The sequence below is a fragment of the Oryx dammah genome, unplaced genomic scaffold (genome assembly GCF_014754425.2).
Source record: "Oryx dammah isolate SB20612 unplaced genomic scaffold, SCBI_Odam_1.1 HiC_scaffold_18, whole genome shotgun sequence".
NCBI classification, from domain to species: domain Eukaryota; kingdom Metazoa; phylum Chordata; class Mammalia; order Artiodactyla; family Bovidae; genus Oryx; species Oryx dammah.
In genome coordinates this window covers 84,200,421-84,221,248 of record NW_024070202.1, presented here as the reverse complement: position 1 = coordinate 84,221,248, position 20,828 = coordinate 84,200,421, and positions in this window count along the sequence as shown.

Here is a 20,828-nt window from a genome sequence, read left to right as displayed (position 1 = left end):
GTTCAGTTCAGTTCAATCGCTCAGCCATGTCCGACTCTGCAACCCCATGAATCGCAGCGCGCCAGGCCTCCCTGTCCATCACCAACTCCCAAAGTTCACTCAGACTCACGTCCATTGAGTCAGTGATGCCATCCAGCCATCTCATCCTCTGTCATCTCCTTCTCCTCCTACCCCCAATCCCTCCCAGCATCAGTCTTTTCCAATGAGTCACCTCTTCTCATGAGGTGGCCAAAGTACTGGAGTTACAGCTTTAGCATCATTCCTTCCAAAGAAATCCCAGGGCTGATCTCCTTCAGAATGGACTGGTTGGATCTCCTTGAAGTCCAAGGGACTCTCAAGAGTCTTCTCCAATACCACAATGTGAGGAATGTTCACTAAGGAGTTTGGAAGTTTCTTGAATCAACTCTTCTGGCTTTATATAAAAATGAGAGCAAAATGACTGAGCTGAATTCACTCAAGTTTTACCCCATCACTACCACCTTGGGGCCAAAAGCAGAAAGAGAAGGGAAGGGAAAGATTAGCTCTCCAGGGAGTGTTTCTTATGAGGGGAAAAAAAAAAAAAAAACAAGAAAAGAGAAAGCTTATGTTGTATTTCCCAGAAGGCTGCTCAGGGAAGGGAATATGTTTGTTTATGGAAACAAAGAAAGAAGAGAAAATGTTTAAGCAATGGTAGTAGGAAATGAGATGTGATTAGAAAATTTTTCTGTCTTGAATGAATGGTTTCTATACATTTTAGTCTTAAAAAAATTGAGAGCCATGTGACCAATTTATAAAGAGCATTAGTGAAACAGTGAAAAGAACTCTGCCTTTGTATTTTTCATTAAATGAAGCCATCACAACCAGCTACCAGGGTTGTAGGGCACTTTTGGAAAACCAGAAATTACATGAGCTGAACTTGAATAGTGTTAATATAAATTATGCAGTGAATAATTCTTGCTGTTGTTGGGTATGATTTGGGCATAGGAGAGAAAGCTTAATTTACCATCAGGAATAAAATCAGCTAATGGTGTAGCTACCTAAGACATTCAGAAGCATCAATCAGATTGGTGCTGCTATGGCTCCTTCCCTTGAATCAACTCTTCAGTTAAAACAGTCATGCAAGTGGAAGGAAGGAGATACCTGAATTTGGTCAGGAGAGCTCAGAGTCAGGGTAAGTTTAAGACAGGAGTGCCTAACATGCCCCCCAGTGTAACAGTGTGGTTCATAAGGGAGACTGCCTTGGTCATTAAGACACTATTTTCTTAAATGATTCAGAGACTACAATAAGGAGGGTGATGACCTCATATACAGTAAGAGGAGTGAACTAAATGCCATTGTAAAGTGTCCATTCCTTAAGATATCACCCATTTTCTAGACCCAAGTTTTAAAGAAACCCCCCCCCCCATCTAGGAAATACCTTCAGGTAGAAGTGAATTGCATTTTTCAGCTAAAGAAGCAAAGGGAAGTTTAGAACTAAAAGTGAATTTGAAGAAATGAAAGAGAAAATGAGAATGGGAGACATAAGATATTGGTCTTCTCTTATCTGGGATCTACCAACATTGAGCAGGAGGATATATAAGGAAAAGAAAAAAAATCATAGATTTGTGAACTCTGTAAGCCCAGCTCTTGATATTTCCAAATCTGAGGATAGAGGATTTGGGGGAGAAGAGAGGATTTGGATAGATAGGGAGGAACAAAATAATTGTTCATAAGATTTTCTATGTAATATGTATTTCCACCCTATCAAAAATGCACAAAAAATGTTTTATTTGTATCTAAATTCTTTCTTTTTATCATGCTTTCTTAATGATAGAGCCCCCAAATTAAACCCCAGTGGAATGTCTACTTCTAAACAACTTCTGGGCCTCAAATGCTTCTTAAAATATTAGGAGCACATGATAATATGTCCTTTCAAAAATACCAATGTGGTTCTGATAGACTTGGTTAGGACAGCAAGCTCCTTGCCTCCACTTTCCAGAGTATCACTATGGAAAGCAATCAAATTTTTAGGAAAATATGATTATTAAAAAGTTAAATTGTTTATCTGTTCAAACATTCTAATCCTCTATCAAAGGAAAAGAGAGAGTTTACACTGTATTTCCTGAAGGTTTCTCAGAGATACGATGCAAGCCAAGGAAGAAAGACAATGGTTAAGGAACAGCACTGAAAAATGAGCTTTGATTGATTTTTTTTTTTCTGCTCTTACATGAATGGTTTCTATTTTTTTTTAATCTTCAGAAAATAATCATGCAACCAATTTATAAACAGAATCAGTGACACAGTGAAAAGAACTCTGCCTATGTAGTTTTGAGTATATTTTTGATGAAAGTAGTCAAAAGGTACAAGATAAATAAGTTAAAAGATAAAGAAATACTAAAGGTATAATATTCAACATCATTAATATAACTAAACAGAGCTGAATTTTATATATAAAAGGTAAGAGAGTAAATAAGAGCTCTCATCACAAGGGAAAAAGCTTTTTCTTCTGTATCTGCATGAGATAAAGGATGCTCACTAAACTTATTGTGATAATCATTTCATGATGTATGGAAGTCAAATCATTATGCTCTACACCTTAAACTTACAGTGCTATACATCAACTATATCTCAGTAAAACTGGAATAAAAACAAACAAAAGAACTGAGCAAACAGAAATATATATTTTTAAAATTCTAATCCTCCATTGTTTAATAGATTCCTAAGACTTGATATAAAAATGATTTTATCAAAACTTTTAAACATTGTTTACATATTGAATGGTACTATTGGTATTTTGGATATATTGATATAAATTTTAAAATAATTCCATGTTTTGTTACTTTCAGGTATAGCTGCTAGAAAATTTAAAACTAGATATGTGGTTCACATTATATTCCTATTTCTGTTGCTGTAGCCTAATAGGAATCATATTTGAAATGATATTCAATACTTTATCCAAGGTCCATTTGTGAGATTGTAATTAAACTCACTTGAATAGAATCTCCATTTTACTTAATATTGGTCAATATCTCTGCTAAAATGAAGTTCCAGTTTCAAAGATCCTTTTGTTTTTATGTGGTTGGCTTTATATTTGTTCCCAAGATATCATAAGAGAAAAAAATTAAGGAAATGTGGCTTTCCAAACACTATAGTAAATAAAGTCACTTATTGAGGCCAGAATAAACCATTGAGGACACAATGCATTTTTTTCAGAAATTATTGTCTTGATTTCTTGTGATACTTTAAACCTGTTGGGTAAACTAAATACAAATTATGTGAGAAACTGACAAGATTAAAATTTCCACTCAGGTTTGGATTTTAGCCTTTGATGAAAACTGGATTTGGGCTTTGAAACTGCATAAACACACTCAGATATTCACTCAGGGATAAAAATACAAATCTCTGGAACAACATGTAAAACCACTCAAAACAGAGCTCAAAACCACAGGTATTTTAAAATTCTTTATTTTTCCAAGACAGGCCTACTTACAAAATACATAGTATTTTTTAAAGATATATTTAAATGATTTTATGTGTATTTTCAAAGATTTTCCCCTAAGTGTAAATCACATTATCTTTGTAAAAAAAAATGTATACAAATAAATATAACTCAGAAAAGTTTGAGAAAGATAATTCCAATCAAATACAGGTAAAAGAAAGAATTGATTTGAAGAAAAATAATATTAAGTTCACATATTTATCCCTCTTACTACTTTAACAGTTCCAGTTGATAAGTAAATTTTTGTAAGTATCAATATCTAACACAGACCTGGGAATAAGTTTAAGAGTCAGCTCTTTAAAGAAAATAATCAAATTATTGTCATCTAATGAAGGCTGTTGAATCCCCTGCTAAGATTAGATTGATCCCTAGTGTATCATGTACTTGTTGGTGATTTGTTCATCAGATTTAATTGCCTCTGGGATGACACAGCTACCATTTCTTTCAAAAGATTATTTTGCTCTCTATTTGTTCTCAATCCTGTGAACTTTGCCATTTCTAAAAATGAGGCAATGTCAGAGCTTAGCAAACAAACAAACAAAAAAAACAGGAAAAAAAAAAAAACAAAACCAGAAAAAAGCAAAAACCTTCACCATTCTATAATGCTAGGGTTCCATTTATATAGATTACAACTAGTTGTTAACACTAGTAACAACTTGGATGGTTAGGCATTAATAATAAAGGACAATCTTACTTATAATTAGTAACTTGAATATCTATGGGAAAGTGTGATCATCTTTTTTTCACACAAATTTTAACACTCAGGTTAAAATCGTTCTTTCCTGAACATCAGGAACTCACACATCATCAACTCTAATTCATGCTGACTTCAACTCCTATAAATAATACTGATATTAATAAGAATGAATAAAGCTCATATAATCAAAGCATTGTCTCAGGAAATATTGAAAGGGTCACTACATTTCCCTTGCATTAAAATAGATGTAATGTGTGAACCAATACATTTCACATGCCTTTTCACCTTACACTTGGCCACATGTTCTTATTTACTGGATCCATTTATGCATTTCCCTCTTCTTTCATGGTTGGTCTTCTCCCAGGAAGAGAATATAATAGGAATTCACCCATTTCCTGAGAGACAAGAAAATACAAATCAAACAAAAAGAATGCCCCTGCCTACTCACAGAGTCCACTGACCCACAAAGGAAAAAAGACAGAAGACAGAAAAGAATTTCTGATCACTGTGGAGCTACTCTGATTATAAAACAGTGGCTTATTAAGAAAAACCTATTCCAAGTGAAAACAAATAAGACTTCATCATAAATTTCCTCATCTGCTACAAACAGAAAGTGAAAACTTAGAGAGTCTATGGCTTATGATCATGATTTTCTAAATCTAGTGTATTTGCAAAAAGGGTAAGTGAGCCTGTTTTGAAGGCTAAACAGTGATAGACATTGTTTCCTTAGGTATTTATAGAATGACTATTTAACTCAATTTAATTTTTATCTGCATATATTATATTTGGCTTATGTTGACAATATTATCTTTTCTATCTCTATTGGTGTGTTTAATATGCCTATTTATTTGAACTTTACATTTAATTTCTCAGGTGCTTATTCTCTCTTCTAGATCATTGGGAAAGATTCTGAGTAAGTATAATGATGGCCTTTCTGGTTATGGCCTAATCACTTTTTGCAATTTAAATTTATAGGAGCTTAATTTAGTCAAAATTTGAATATCTTAAACTCATTTTTAGATTTTGAACTTTGCAACTCAAATTTAATTTTCTACAATTGATAGTGATTTCTAATATTGGAATTAAAAAGAAAAAGTTATTTTATTAAAAAATGAACTCTAAACACAAACAAAAATCAAATAAACATTTGATTCTCTGATTTATTAAATGGCTTCATGGGTAACAAACTTGAAGGAATTAGAAAGAACCAAATTAATTTCCTGTTATACTGTAGGAATAGTAGCAAGAAGAATAAAAAACAAAAAAATGTGACAAGGAAATGATACAATGGAAGACCAAATGAGGATTACTTATAGTATTCGAAAAGTAAATTTTCACAGAAGCCCACAGTTACTTCCAGCAAGGAGAAAGAATAAGGTGCATTAATGCATCATTTATTGGCTATAAAATATTTTGACAGACATTGTTTTACTTTATTTTTTAATTTTTAAAAATTGCTTGCTGTGAATATAATCCCTATGCTATTCAGTTCAGTTCAGTTCAGTTCAGTCGCTCAGTCATGTCCGATTCTTTGCGACCCTATGAATCGCAGCACGCCAGGCCTCCCTGTCCATCACCATCTCCTGGAGTTCACTCAGACTCATATCCATTGAGTCCGTGATTCAATCCAGCCATCTCATCCTCGGTCATCCCCTTCTTCTCCTGCCCCCAATCCCTCCCAGCATCAGAGTCTTTTCCAATGAGTCAACACTTCGCATGAGGTGGCCAAAGTACTGGAGCTTCAGCTTTAGCATCATTCCTTCCAAAGAAATCCTAGGGCTGATCTCCTTCAGAATGGACTGGTTGGATATTCTTGCAGTCCAAGGACCCTCAAGAGTCTTCTCCAACACCACAGTTCAAAAGCATCAATTCTTCGGCGCTCAGCCTTCTTCACAGTCCAACTCTCACATCCATACATGACTACTGGAAAAACCATAGCCTTGACTAGATGGACTTTAGTCGGCAAAGTAATGTCTCTGCTTTTGAATATGCTATCTAGGTTGCTCATAACTCTTCTTCCAAGGATTAAGTGTCTTTTAATTTCATGGCTGCAGTCACCGTCTGCAGTGATTTTGGAGCCCAAAAATATAAAGCCTGACACTGTTTCCACTGCTTCCCCATCTATTTCCCATGAAGTGATGGGACTGGATGCCATGATCTTCGTTTTCTGTATGTTGAGCTTTAAGCCAACTTTTTGCTCTCCTCTTTCACTTTCATCAAAAGGCTTTTTTAGCTCCTCTTCACTTTCTGCCATAAGGGTGGTGTCATCTGCATATCTGAGGTTATTGATATTTCTCCTGGCAGTCTTGATTCCAGCTTGTGTTTCTTCCAGCCCAGTGTTTCTCATGATGTACTCTGCATAGAAGTGAAATAAGCAGGGTGACAATATACAGCCTTGATGTACTCCTTTTCCTATTTGAAACCAGTCTGTTGTTCCATGTCCAGGTCTAACTGTTGCTTCCTGACCTGCATACAGATTTCTCAAGAGGGAGGTCAGATGGTCTGGTATTCCCATCTCTTTCAGAATTTTCCACAGTTTATTGTGATTCACACAGTCAAAGGCTTTGGCATAGTTAATAAAGCAGAAATAGAAATACTAGGATCCCCTAATTTGTTCTTGCACACAAATGTGGTAGCTTTACCCTAAGCATGAGAACAACTGTCGACTATAGGGGATAATTTTGCCTATGTCAGATGAGTTGACCAATACTCTGGTAGAAAGATATGCAAAACTGAATAGAAAGAATACAATGGAAAGAAAATATCTCAACCTTCCCATCCAAAAACAAAATGCTAAGTTCCAGAGGAAACATCACTATTGGATGTAGGAAGTACAAGAAAAAGCCAGTTTCTTAAAAAAAGATAAGGCTATCTTAAAAATAATGACCATTATATCTACTACTGTGGCCAGGAATCCCTTAGAAGAAATAGAGGAAACATAATGGTCAACAAAAGAGTCTGAAATGCAGTACTTGGATGCAATCTCAAAAAAGACAGAATGATCTCTGTTCGTTTCCGAGGCAAACCATTCATTATCAAGGTAATCCAAGCCTATGCCCCAACCAGTAATGCTGAAGAAGCTGAAGATGAATGATTCTATGAAGACCTACAAGACCTTTTAGAACTAACACCCTCCAAAATATGTCCTTTTCATTATAGGGGACTGGAATGCAAAAGTAGGAAGTAAAGAAACACCTGGAGTAAAAGGCAAATTTGGTCTTGGAGTACGGAATGAAGCAGGGCAAAGGCCAAAAGAGTTTTGCCAAGAGAATGCACTGGTCATAGCAAACACCCTCTTCCAACAACACAAGAGAAGACTCTACACATGGACATCACCAGATGGTCAACACCAAAATCAGATTGATTATATTCTTTGCAGCCAAAGATGGAGAAGTTCTATACAGTCAGCAAAAACAAGACTGTGCACTGACTGGGGCTCAGATCATGAACTACTTATTGCCAAATTCAGACTTAAATTGAAGAAAGAAGAGAAAACCACTAGACCATCCAGGTATGACCTAAATCAAAACCCTTATGACTATACAGTGGAAGTGAGATATAGATTTAAGGAATAGGTTTGATAAACAGAATGCCTGATGAACTATGGATGGAGGTTTGTGATATTTTACAGAAGACAGAGATCAAGACCATTCCCAATAAAAAGAAATGAAAAAAAGCAAAATGGCTGTCTGGGGAGGCCTTACAAATAGCTGTGAGAAGAAGAGAGGTGAAAAGCAAAGGAGAAAAGGAAAGATATAAGCATCTGAATGCAGAGTTCCAAAGAATAGCAAGGAGAGATAAGAAAACCTTCCTCAGCGATCAATGTAAAGAAATAGAGAAAAACAACAGAATGGGAAAGACTAGAGATCTCTTCAAGAAAATTAGAGATACCAAGGAACATTTCATGCAAAGATGGGCTCGATAAAGGACTGAAATGTTATGGACCTAACAGAAGCAGAAGACATTAAGAAGAGATGGCAAGAATACACAGAAGAACTGCACAAAAAGATCTTCACGACCCAAATAATGATGATGATATGATCACTAATCTAGAGCCAGACATCATGGAATGTGAGGTCAAGTGGGCCTTAGAAAGCATCACTATGAACAAAGCTAGTGGAGGTGATGGAATTCCAGTTGAGCTATTTCAAATCCTGAAAGATAATGCTGTGAAAGTGCTGCTCTCAATATGCCAGCAAATTTGAAAACCTCAGCAGTGGCCACAGGACTGGAAAAAATCAATTTTCATCCCAATCCCAGAGAAAGGCAATGCCAAAGAATGCTCAAACTACCACACAATTGCACTCATCTTACACACTAGTAAAGTAATGCTCAAAATTCTCCAAGCCAGGCTTCAGCAATATGTGAACTATGAACTTCCAGATGTTCAAGCTGGTTTTAGAAAAGGCAGAGGAACCAGAGATCAAATTGCCAACATCCGCTGGATCATGGAAAAAGCAAGAGAGTTCCAGAAAAACATCTATTTCTGCTTTATTGACTATGCCAAAGCCTTTGACTGTGTGGAGCACAAGAAACTGTGGGAAATTCTGAAAGAGATGGGAATACCAGTCCACCTAACCTGCCTCTTGAGAAATCTGTATGCAGGTCAGGAAGCAACAGTTCGAACTGGACATGGAACAACAGACTGGGTCAAATAGGAAAAGGAGTACGTCAAGGCTGTATATTGTCACCCTGCTTATTTCACTTATATGCAGAGTACATCATGATAAACTCTGGGCTGGAGGAAGCACAAGCTGGAATCAAGATTGCCAGGAGAAATATCAATAACCTCAGATATGCAGATGACACCACCCTTATGACAGAAAGTGAAGAAGAACTAAAGAGACTCTTGATGAAATTGAAAGAGGAGAGTGAAAAAGTTGGCTTAAAGCTCAACATTCAGAAAACGAAGATCATGGCATCTAGTCCCATTACATCATGGCAATTAGATGGAGAAACAGTGGAAACAGTGTCAGATTTTATTTTTCTGGGCTCCAAAATCACTGTGGATGGTGAGTGCATTCATGAAATTAAAAGACACTTACTCCTTGGAAGGAAAGTTATGACTAACCTAGATAGCATATTGAAAAGCAGAGATATTACTTTGCCAACAAAGGTCTGTCTAGTCAAGGCTATGGTTTTTCCAGTGGTCATGTATGGATGTGAGAGTTGGACTGTGAAGAAAGGTGAGTGCTGAAAAACTGATGCTTTTGAACTTGGTGTTGGAGAAGACTCTTGAGAGTCCCTTGGACTGTAAGGATATCCAACTAGTCCATTCTAAAGAAGATCAGTCCTGAGTGTTCATTGGAAGGACTGATGCTAAAGCTGAAAGTCCAATACTTTGGCCACCTCATGCGAAGAGCTGACTCATTGGAAAAGACCCGGATACTGGGAAGGTTTGTGGGCAAGAGGAGAAGGGTACGACAGAGGGTGAGATGGCTGGATGGCATCACCAACTTGATGGACATGAGTTTGAGTAAACTCCGGGAGTTGGTGATGGACAGGGAAGCCTGGTGTGCTGCAATTCATGGGGTGGCAAAGAGTGGGACATGACTGAGCGACTGAACTGAACTGAAAAATAAGAGAGATCTTTCTCAGTAAATATCATCTGAACAAAGTACACAAACAGGAGAGGTTCTCATTGTTCCAAAGATCAGTGAGTGCAAGTGTAGCAGATACTCATATAAAGTTTGCACAATTTGCAAGGATCAAAGGAGAAGTCTTAGAACTGACAATGGTTGATCTTAGAACTGACAATGGTTGAAAGCAATGGATGACAAAAAATAAAATGTGGACAAGATTTGACTTATCTAAAAAGTTGGTATCTGTTCAATGTACTGATATTACATAATTTTTCCCTGCAAAACCATATGTTACAGAGAATTTCAATTAATCATTTTTAAAGGGATATTGAGGAAAGGGAAAACAATGATTATTTGCAAGGATTGTGTCTTCTAAGAAAACTCTTCTCTACTCATGCTTCTTACTTATGGAAAGCTTAACAGAACAATATTATTTACATTCAGAATCAGGTTATTCTGTACCCAACTATACCATAAAGGTATATACAATCAATATGATAAAGGGTATGATGGGAATAATTTTATACTGCATTATTAAAAAGGGTACCAATACCTTTTCTTCAATAATCTAATATCATAGCCAAAGATATAACCATGATTTGCCTCTATATAAATATGCCAACACATTTCAATGATTTTAATTCAGTTAATCATGTTAAGATAATAAGATAAAGTATTTTCATCAAGGAGCTCCTAGTCTTGCAATGAAATATAACCAGATAAGTAAACATATTCAAAAATGTGATTATTGCAATGAAAAAGGACTATATGAATTCCACTAGAAACATATTTAAAGTATCATATTTAATTTTGAGTGCTACATTTTAAGAAAGCTATTGCAATATTAAACAGTTCAGAAGAAGGTGACCAGGCTGATTAAGGATTAAAAATTAAACTAAGAAAATTAAAATTATGGGATTTTTGTGCCTGAGGAGGAAAATGCCATGGGAAATATTATAGCTGAGTTTGCATATATAACAAGCTATTATTTCAATACTGGAAGCAAATTATACTCCTCTAGAGGGCAAACATATGACTAAATATGATTAGATAAAAGTAGACACACTTAAATTATCTGTTTAAATATTTATGGCTTCCCAACAAAACAAAGGGCTGCCTTCCTAAGTACACATGTCTATTAAGTTTATTAACCATGAGTAGAGGTTTTACACTGCACAGATAACCATGTGAGTCATGCTATAGATGGGGTATTTTCTAATTGATTAATCAAACTAAATGATGTCCATGATCTCTACCAATTCAAAGACATTTAAAGTCAAACTGAGATACTCTTTCAACTAAAAAAAAAAAAAAAAATTCTGCCATTTAACCCCTTGGTCTTCATTTTCTCAAGCGGTAAAATGAAGTCCATGAGCCCCTTAACTCATCTCAACAATAAGCTAATTTTAAACTTATCCAAGGTTTCATTCATAATGGGCTTCCCTTGTGGCTCAACTTGTAAAGAATACACCTGCAATGAGGGAGACCTGAATTCCATCCCTGGGTTAGGAAGATCCCCTGGAGAAGGGAAAGGCTACCCACTCCAGTATTCTGGCCTGGAGAATTCCATGGACTGTATAGTCCATGGGGTCGCAAATAGTCATACATGACTAAGTAACAATTATTTTTTCATTCATGATACAGTAATTTAATAGATATACTGAATGCTTGGAGGTTATGTACTGTGCTAGGCACTGGAAAGAATCCATACCACCTCTCTGGGAGCACACAGGCTCAGACATTAATTACAGCAAAGAGATTTACAGCAAAGCATGATAATATATGGAGAATTAAAAAAAAAAATACAGTCGTATGTGGTTTCCATAAAGATTAGTGTGAGGATGCTTCTAGAACTTGGTATACTAGAACCAAGGACACCAGATATTCTACCAAATCCAACATAACTGTTCTCTACCATACAAAGTTTTGAATAACTTGCCAAACATTCACAGACATCAAAAACTTGATAGAATCATCTAAATGTAAATCCACACATTTTAACTCAAATAACATATATATTATTGCTACAGCTAATTCAGTGTAATTTCCAATATAAAACCATCTTTCTCTACTGGAGCATTTTAAATGGTTTATATCAGGGTCACAATAAATTTTAAAAACTACATTTCTATATAGTAACAATGAAAATCTGAAAGCAAATATTTCCATTCACAATATCTTAAAAAACATACTTAGGATCAAATTTAACAAAAGAAATGCAAAATGTGTACACTGAGAACTACAAAATACTGTTGAAAAAAATCTTTTAAAATCTACAGTAACATTTAAACATATATATTCATGGTTTGGAAGACTTACTACATGTTAGCATACAGATGAATCTCCAAAACATCATACTATGTGGATGAAACTCAGAAGGCCACGTGTTGTGTGATTCTATCAATATGAAGTATCCAGAAAAGATAATTCTCTTCAGAAATTAAGAATGGGGATGGGGATAGACTGCAAATGAACACAAGACACCTTTCATTGGTGATAAAAATGTTCTTATATTGGATTGTGGTATTGAACTTCACAATTACTGAAATAAGTGAATTTTATAGCAAGTGAACAATACTTTAATGAAGCTGCCAAATACCCAGACACCCATTTATGTAAAGCAACATCTGGAAATTTACATTTTTATATTTTGAAATGAGTAAAATTTTTCTAAGCCTGACCACAAGTCCAGAAGCTGGAAAGGAAAGAGCTGATTATTTTGACACCCTAAAATAACAATCAAATAAAAGCAAATTCTTCTGCATGAAGAACATGCCATACATAGAGTTAGATATAAGGGGAGGAGAATGAAGTGCCTATGAGATAATGAGCTATATCTTCAATAATATAATCAATGAGAAATAGAGTTTCAAAATCATGAGGAAAAAATTAAACACAAAAATAATGTTTTATGACAAGAATTGCAAACGGTCAATAAGGATCTGAAAAGATGTGCCACCTTGTAATTAAATCTGTATAAACAAAAATCCTGGTCCCTTTTACAGTAACCTCATTGGTAAATATAATTTTTTGAGGTTTATTAGCCTGTAGTAAGTTGATATTTCAGATGTCTCTGGTCAACGTTTTCTGGAATTGTTTTGAAGGACAATTTGTCAATAGTTATTAAAATTAATCCCTTTGTGGATCATAGCCTTATCTTGGTGAATGTGCACTCAGTGATGCTGTGTCCCCATGCTGTGCAACGACACCCAAGACAGATGAGTCATAGTGAAGAATTCTGACAAAACGTGGTCCATCGGAGAAGGAAATGGCAAACAACTACAGTATTCTTGCCTGGAGAACCCCACGGACACTGGAAGATGAGTCCCCTAAGTCAGAAGTAAATTTTGAAACTCAGCAGTGGCCACTGGATTGGAGAAGCTCAGTTTTCATTCCAGTCCCCCAAAAGCACAATGCCAAAGAACTACCATGCAATTGCTATCATTTCACATGTTAGTAAGTAATGCCCCAAATCCTTAAGCTTAGTTTTCACCAGTATGTGAACCAAGAACTTCCAGATATACAAGCTGGGTTTCTAAGAGGCAGTGGAACCAGAGATCAAACTGTCAACATTCTTTGGATCATAGAGAAACAAGGGAGTTCCAGAAAAATCTACTTCTGTTTCATTGACTACCCAAAAGCCTCTGTGTGAATCACAACAAACTGTGGAAAAGTCTTAAAGAGATGGGAATACTAGACCACCTTACCTGTCTCCTGAGAAACCTATATGAAGGTTAAGAAGCAGACATGGAATAACAAACTGGCTCAAAATTGGAAAAGGAGTACATCAAGGCTGTATACTGTTACCCTGCTTATTTAACTTATATTCAGAGCACATCATGCAAAACGCTGGACTGGATGAATCACAAGGTGGAATTAAGATTGCTGGGAGAAATATTGATAACCTCAGATATGAAGATGATACCACACAACTGACAGCGAGTGAAGAGGAACTAAGAGCCTCTTAGTCACGGCATCTGTCCCATCACTTCAGGGCCAAAAGATGGGGGAAAAAATGGAAATAGTGACAGATTGTATTATCTTGGGTTCCAAAATCACTGCAGATGGTGACTGCAGCCATGACTCTTGAAAGCCCCTTGGACAGCAAAGAGACCAAACCAATCAATCCTAAAGTAAATCAACCCTTCATTGGAAGCATTGAGGTTGAAACTCTAAAACTTTGGCCACCTGAGGGGAAGAGCCAACTCATTGGAGAAGACGCTGATGCTGGGAAAGACTGAGGACATAAGGAGAAGGGGTGACAGAGGATAAGATGGTTGGATGGCATCATCAACTCAATGGACATGAGTTTGAGCAAACTCAGGGAGATAGTGAAGGACAGGGAAGCCTGGTGTGCTGTAGTCAATGCGGTAACAAAGAGTCAGACACGATGAGTGACTAAACAGCAACAACCTCTTGAATGGCAGAGAGCATAGAGGAACTAAAGAGCCTCTTGATGAGAGTAAAAGAGAAGAGTGACAAAGCTGTCTTAAAACTTGACATTAAAAAAACTCAGATCATGGCATATAGTCCTATCACTTCATGGCAAATAGAAGGGGAAAAAGTGGAAGCAGTGAAAGATTTTATTTTCTTGGGCTCCAAAATCACTGGAGATGTTAGTTGTAGCCATGACATTAAAAGATGCTTGCCCCTTGGAAGGAAAGCTATGACAAACCTAGATAGCATATTAAAAAGCAGAGTCATCATTTTGCCCAAAAGGTTCATATAACCAAAGCTATGCTTTTTCCAGTAGTCATGTATGGATATGAGAGTTGGACTATGAAGAAAGCTGAGTGCTGAAGAACTGATGTTTTTGAACTGTGGTACTGAAGAAGACTCTTGAGAGTCCCTTGGACAACCAAGAGATCAAACTAATCAATCCTAAAGGAAATCAACCTTGAATATTCATTGGAAGGATTGAGCAGCTCCAACAGTTTGGCCACTTGATGTGAAGAGCAAACTCACTGGAAAAGACCCTGATGCTTTGAAGGAAAAACAGAAGCTAAGGGGAGAAGATGGCAGCAGAGGATGAGATGGTTAGATAGCATCACCAACTCAATGGACATGAATTTGAGCAAATGCTGGAAGATAGTGAAGAACAGAGGAGTCTGGCATGTTGCAGTCCATGGGGTTGCAAGGAGTCAGATATGACTTAGAGACGTAACAACAACAACAAACTGAAATTAAATGCACTTATCATTTTCCCAACCCTTAGAAATAACCTCTACACATTTTTCTTTACATATCTCTTGCATAATTTGTCAGCATTTATGGCTTTGAAAAATATGAAAATAAGTAAAACTGGACTATGAACTTAAAACTTGTAAACTAAATAACAGCATGTCCATAAATGGAAGACATAGCTGACAATAGAATAGAATGTATAAAACATAATTCTATGTAAATTATTGAAATGTTTATAACAAGGAAAAAGTACAAAGGAGAAAAAATATTGTTTCCTTTTTTCTAGAAGCATTTTTAAGAAACTCTTTAACAGTGATATAATTTGGGGTTAACTGGGATAAGCAAAAGAAAGAAAATGGTTGTTTTTCTTTAAATAAATTTAATTTGAATTAATATTAAAATTCACTTTATTGTAACTTTTACATTAAAATAAATAGTGTAAAACAGTATATTAAGAAGTTAATTTGAAATGTTCTTTGTGGAACTCTTGACATTTTAATATTAACATTACAAATACTGACTTCCAGATTAAAAGCTCATACGTGAAAATTTGAAAATATGTTTTCAAATGTTTAGGAAGAGATACATATATTGGTATGACATAATTAGCAATCCTTTGTCCATCATAAGCAAAGTGAAAAGACAGCCTTCCGAATGGGAGAAAATAATAGCAAATGAAGCAACTGACAAACAACTAATCTCAAAAATATACAAGCAACTCCTGCAGCTCAATTCCAGAAAAATAAACGACCCAATCAAAAAATGGGCCAAAGAACTAAATAGACATTTCTCCAAAGAAGACATACGGATGGCCAACAAACACATGAAAAGATGCTCAACATCACTCATTATTAGAGAAATGCAAATCAAAACCACAATGAGGTACCACTTCACACCAGTCAGAATGTCTGCGACCCAAAAATCTGCAAGCAATAAATGCTGGAGAGGGTGTGGAGAGAAGGGAACCCTCCTACACTGTTGGTGGGAGTGCAAACTAGTACAGCCACTATGGAGAACAGTGTGGAGATTCCTTAAAAAATTGCAAATAGAAATGCCTTATGACCCAGCAATCCCACTGTTGGGCATACACACAGAGGAAACCAGAATTGAAAGAAACACATGTACCCCAATGTTCATCGCAGCACTGTTTATAATAGCTAGGACATGGAAACAACCTAGATGTCCATCAGTAGATGAATGGATAAGAAAGCTGTGGTACATATACACAATGGAGTATTACTCAGCCATTAAAAAGAATACATTTGAATCAGTTCTGATGAGATGGATGAAACTGGAGCCGATTATACAGAGTGAAGTGAGCCAGAAAGAAAAACACCAATACAGTATACTAACACATATATATGGAATTTAGGAAGATGGCAATGATGACCCTGTATGCAGGACAGCAAAAGAGACACAGATGTGTATAGCGGACTTTTGGACTCAGAGGGAGAGGGAGAGGGTGTGATGATTTGGGAGAATGGCATTGAAACATGTATAATAACATGTAAGAATCGAAATACCAGTCTATGTCTGATGCAGGATATGACACGCTTGGGGCTGACGCGCGGGGATGACCCAGAGAGATGTTGTGGGGAGGGGGGTGGAAGGAGGGTTCATGTTTGGGAACGCATGTACACCTGTGGTGGATTCATGTCAATCTATGCCAAAACCAATACAGAATTGTAAAGTAAAAATTAAAAATAAATAAATAAATTAAAAAAAAAATAAAATAAAATAAATCACTAGCTTTTTGCCAAATGAATTTAAATGTATGCTTTTCCAAACAATTGTAAATTACTCACCTATGTAGACAAAGATATTTTAATAAGAATACTGCTCATTTCTTTTGTTTGCATTAAAAACAGTAATGACTCTTGTTAATGTATTTTTTATGCTGGAAGAGAGTATGGTTTAAAGGAGAGAACAACAGTTAAAACTACATGGAACAATAGACTGGTTCCAAATGGGGAAAGAAGTATGTCAAGGCTGTACATTATCATCCTGCTTATTTAACTTAAATGCAGAGTACATCATGCAAAAGCCCGGGTTGCACAAAGCACAAGCTGGAATCAAGATTGCCAGGAGAAATATCAATAACCTCAGATATGAAGATGACACCACCTTTATGGACGAAAGCGAAGAAGAACTAAAGAGCTTCTTGATGAAAGTGAAAGATGAGAATGGAAAAGTTGGCTTAAAACTGACAATTCAGAAAACTAAGATCATTGTATCCGGTACCATCACTTCATGGAAAATAGACAGGGAAACAATGGAAACAGTGAGAGACTTTATTTTCCTGGGCTCCAAAATCACTGTAGATGGTGACTACAGCCATGAAATTAAAAGACGCTTGCTCCTTGGAAGAAAAGCTATGACCAACCTAGACAGTATATTAAAAAGCAGAGACATTACTATGCCAATAAAGGTCCATCTAGTCAAAGCTTTGTTTTTTCCAGTAGTCATGTATAGATGTGAGAGTTGGACTATAAAGAAAGCTGAGCACCAAAGAATTGATGATTTTGAACTGTGGTGTTGGAGAAGGCTCTTGAGAATCTCTTGGACTTCAAGGAGATCCAACCAGTCTATCCTAAAGGAAATCAGTCCTGACTATTCATTGGAAGCACTGATGCTGAAGCTCAAACTCCAATACTTTGGTCACCTGATGCAAAGAAGTGACTCTTTTGAAAAGACCCTGATGCTGGGAAATATTGAAGGTGGGAGGAGAAGGGGACAACAGACCATGAGATGGTTGGATGGTGTCACCGACTCAATGGACATGAGTTTAAGTAAACTCAGGGAGTTAGTGATGGACAGGGAGGCCTGGCATGCTGCATTCCATGGGGACGCAAACAGCTGGACACTACTGAGCAACTGAACTGACTGAAAGAAGAGAGCCAGGACTTAGGGACATAGGATCAATGTCTCCTGGATATATAAGTAAGCTGTTTAATCTCTTTGAATATCAGTTTAAGCAGCATTATATTAGTGATAACGGTCTTCACAAGTTGTATAACAGTACTGAACATTGATATTAAAAATTCAGCCATTGAATCCTATAACAGAAAAAGAGTAATAGTGGAAAAAGTGGTCAAATTCAAATAAAGTGTGTAGTTTAGTTATGATGACACTGATCTTAGTTATAGGAAGTGTTCTAGAGACATGTAAGATGTCAGTTTGAGGGGAATTATATGAAGGGTAAACTGGAAGAAAGCACATGCATATCAGAACAGAAAAGGAGTTAATCTGTGATTTGATACTCATTTGCCTTTGCCCCTTTCTATTCAGTGCATAACATCCCTGAGAAGAGTGACTGTGATTGTTTATAAACAGTTACTGGTGACAAAGGTCCTGGCTGTTGCCTTGAGACTCAAGGGTTTTACTGTATAAATAATGAAAGAAAAAAACAAAACAAAATTGAGTCTCTCTGTCCAAACTGATGCACTAATAGCAGTGCTATGGACCACATGGGTTTGGAGTCAATTGCAGAGTAAGCCAGCTCAGCTGAGGTGCAAATACCAAAGAGCAACCACCACTGTCCACCACCTGACCATGCTACAGGGGCATGCTGAAGGTTCATGGGCAGTACTGTTTGCTGAAAGTGTCCAGCATCTACCCAGGCAATGACTCTCTCCCAGAGAGTCTCTGGGATAGGTCAAGCTGCATGGTTTCTCCATTAAGTTATTCATTTTCTTCTTTCCCTTTGGCTTCTAGTTAGAGCTATTTTGTAAGGTCTTTGATTATTTAAGAGCAAAGAGAAAACTCAGTGAGTGAAGAATTTTAGTGATCCATAATTCAGTTAGCTGAGAAAGATATTTCTCCCCAAGAGACGTACAACAATTTTATATATTATATATAGAGAGAAACCATATTTATAAACATAGAAAAATTGACAGGTTTCAAAACTTCTTTCATTCATGTATGAGGGAAAGTGTGTTATTACAATTTTGCTTTATGAAATCACAGGTTTTTATCTTGGAGTCTAAAGAATAATCATAATTTAATTTAAGCTTAAAATTCTAAACTATTCAGAAAATTAAGGCAATAATACACTGTTAAGATTTCTTAGATATCATGTGTCACCTCTGAATTAACATGCATTATCTCTTGTAGTTTTAACAAGGACATCATGAATTGGGTAATATTATTTCCCCAGTTTACAGGAGGAAATGGAAATACTAGGTATCAAAGATTACATAGTTGGGATGTGATGGAACAGGAATCAAGCTCAAGCAGTCTGACTCCTGAATTGTCCTAAACTCATTGCTTTATGTGAAACATTCCCTTTCATGTTAAGGAGAACTTTAGTATTCTCAAAGAAAAGTTTATTATTAAAAAAAAAAAAAAAACAACACTGCAAGCTAATATCATTTGTTATCACAGAAACATAGGTAAATTTGTGTCTTCTTGCTCTAACACGAAAGTAAACATTTTGGTTTTAACCTATATATGAGACCTATTGTTTTATCAACAAGACAAATGCTAAATAAAAATAAATAAATAAATAAAATAAAAAGTGTGATATTAAGAAAGCTGGAGGAAAATATGTACATACGTGTGTACAATTATGAAACACACTCACTAAACTTTTAAGTTAGCTTTAAAATGTATATTAACTTATCTTTAACAAACTTGTAGCTATACATAATGCCACATTAGTTCTAAGAGAAAGAATCAAATCTTCCACAGCTTAATTAGTTAGAAAGAAATATGAAGGAGTCTTCTAGAACTACTTCATAATTACCCATTTAGTAATTTCAGGTTCAGGCTTCCCAGGTGGCTCAATGATAAAGAATCTGCCTTATAATGCAGGAGACATTGGTTCAATCCCTGGGTTGTGAGGATCCCCTGGAGAGAGAAATGGCAACCCACTCTAGTATTTTGCCTGGGAAATCCCATGGAGAAGAGCCTGGAGGGCTACAGTCCATGGGATCACAAAAGAATTCATCACGACTGAGCAACTAAACAACTGCAGGCTCACTTTTCTGTAATTATTTTGGAGGTTTCATTAGTAAAGAGAAATTGGAAAGATGAACAGATCAGCAATTGAGTTTGAGAAAGAAGAGTTACAAAGTCAGTTTCCTCTTCTTTCTACCCACTTTTCTATCAATCTATTTATAGTCCAAAGATGTCATGCAGATTAACCCCATATGCACGTGCCAACCATGCTAGGCAATATTAATGGTTATGAGGGAAGCAGCAAAGCATGTAAGGATATTCGGATGCAATGAACAGAACTCTAGCCACCATCTTGTGGCTGTGGAAGAATTTAGCTTGAGTTTATTTTTCTTGATTTGTGAAACTGGTAAATTCAATCTATCCTGTTAGGTTTTTCTTTTAAGAATTAAAAAATAAGAATTCATGTAAAACAATTAGAGCTTGCTTAGATACCGCACACTAACATAAATAGAACAATTATTTTTGTTATTTTACAATTCGTTCAGGTATTTTTGGTCAAAAGAAAGGACCCTGATGAATAAAGAGCCAAAGTAGAATATTAGGGATAAAATAATACTGCAGGGCAAACAAAGTTTTGCAATAGTTCTCATATTAAAGTTATTTTTAAAAATTCTGTATAGTCTTCTAAGCTGAGAATAATTCAGCCCATCAATCTTGTATAATAAATAGAAGGTATACTAAAAAGGAAGCCTGTAGCATATGTCTGGTATCACGTACTTGTTCTGTGTTGTGCTAAGTCACTTGAATCATGTTTGACTCTTTGCAACTCCATGGGCTATAGCCTGCCAGACTCCTCTGTCTATGAGATTCTCCAGGCAAGAATACTGGAGTGATTTGTCATGACCTCCTCTAGAGTATCTTCCCAACCCATAAATCAAACCCTCATCTCCTGTGACTCCTGAATTGCAGAGAGATTCTTTAATGCTGAGTCACCAGGGAAGCTCCATCA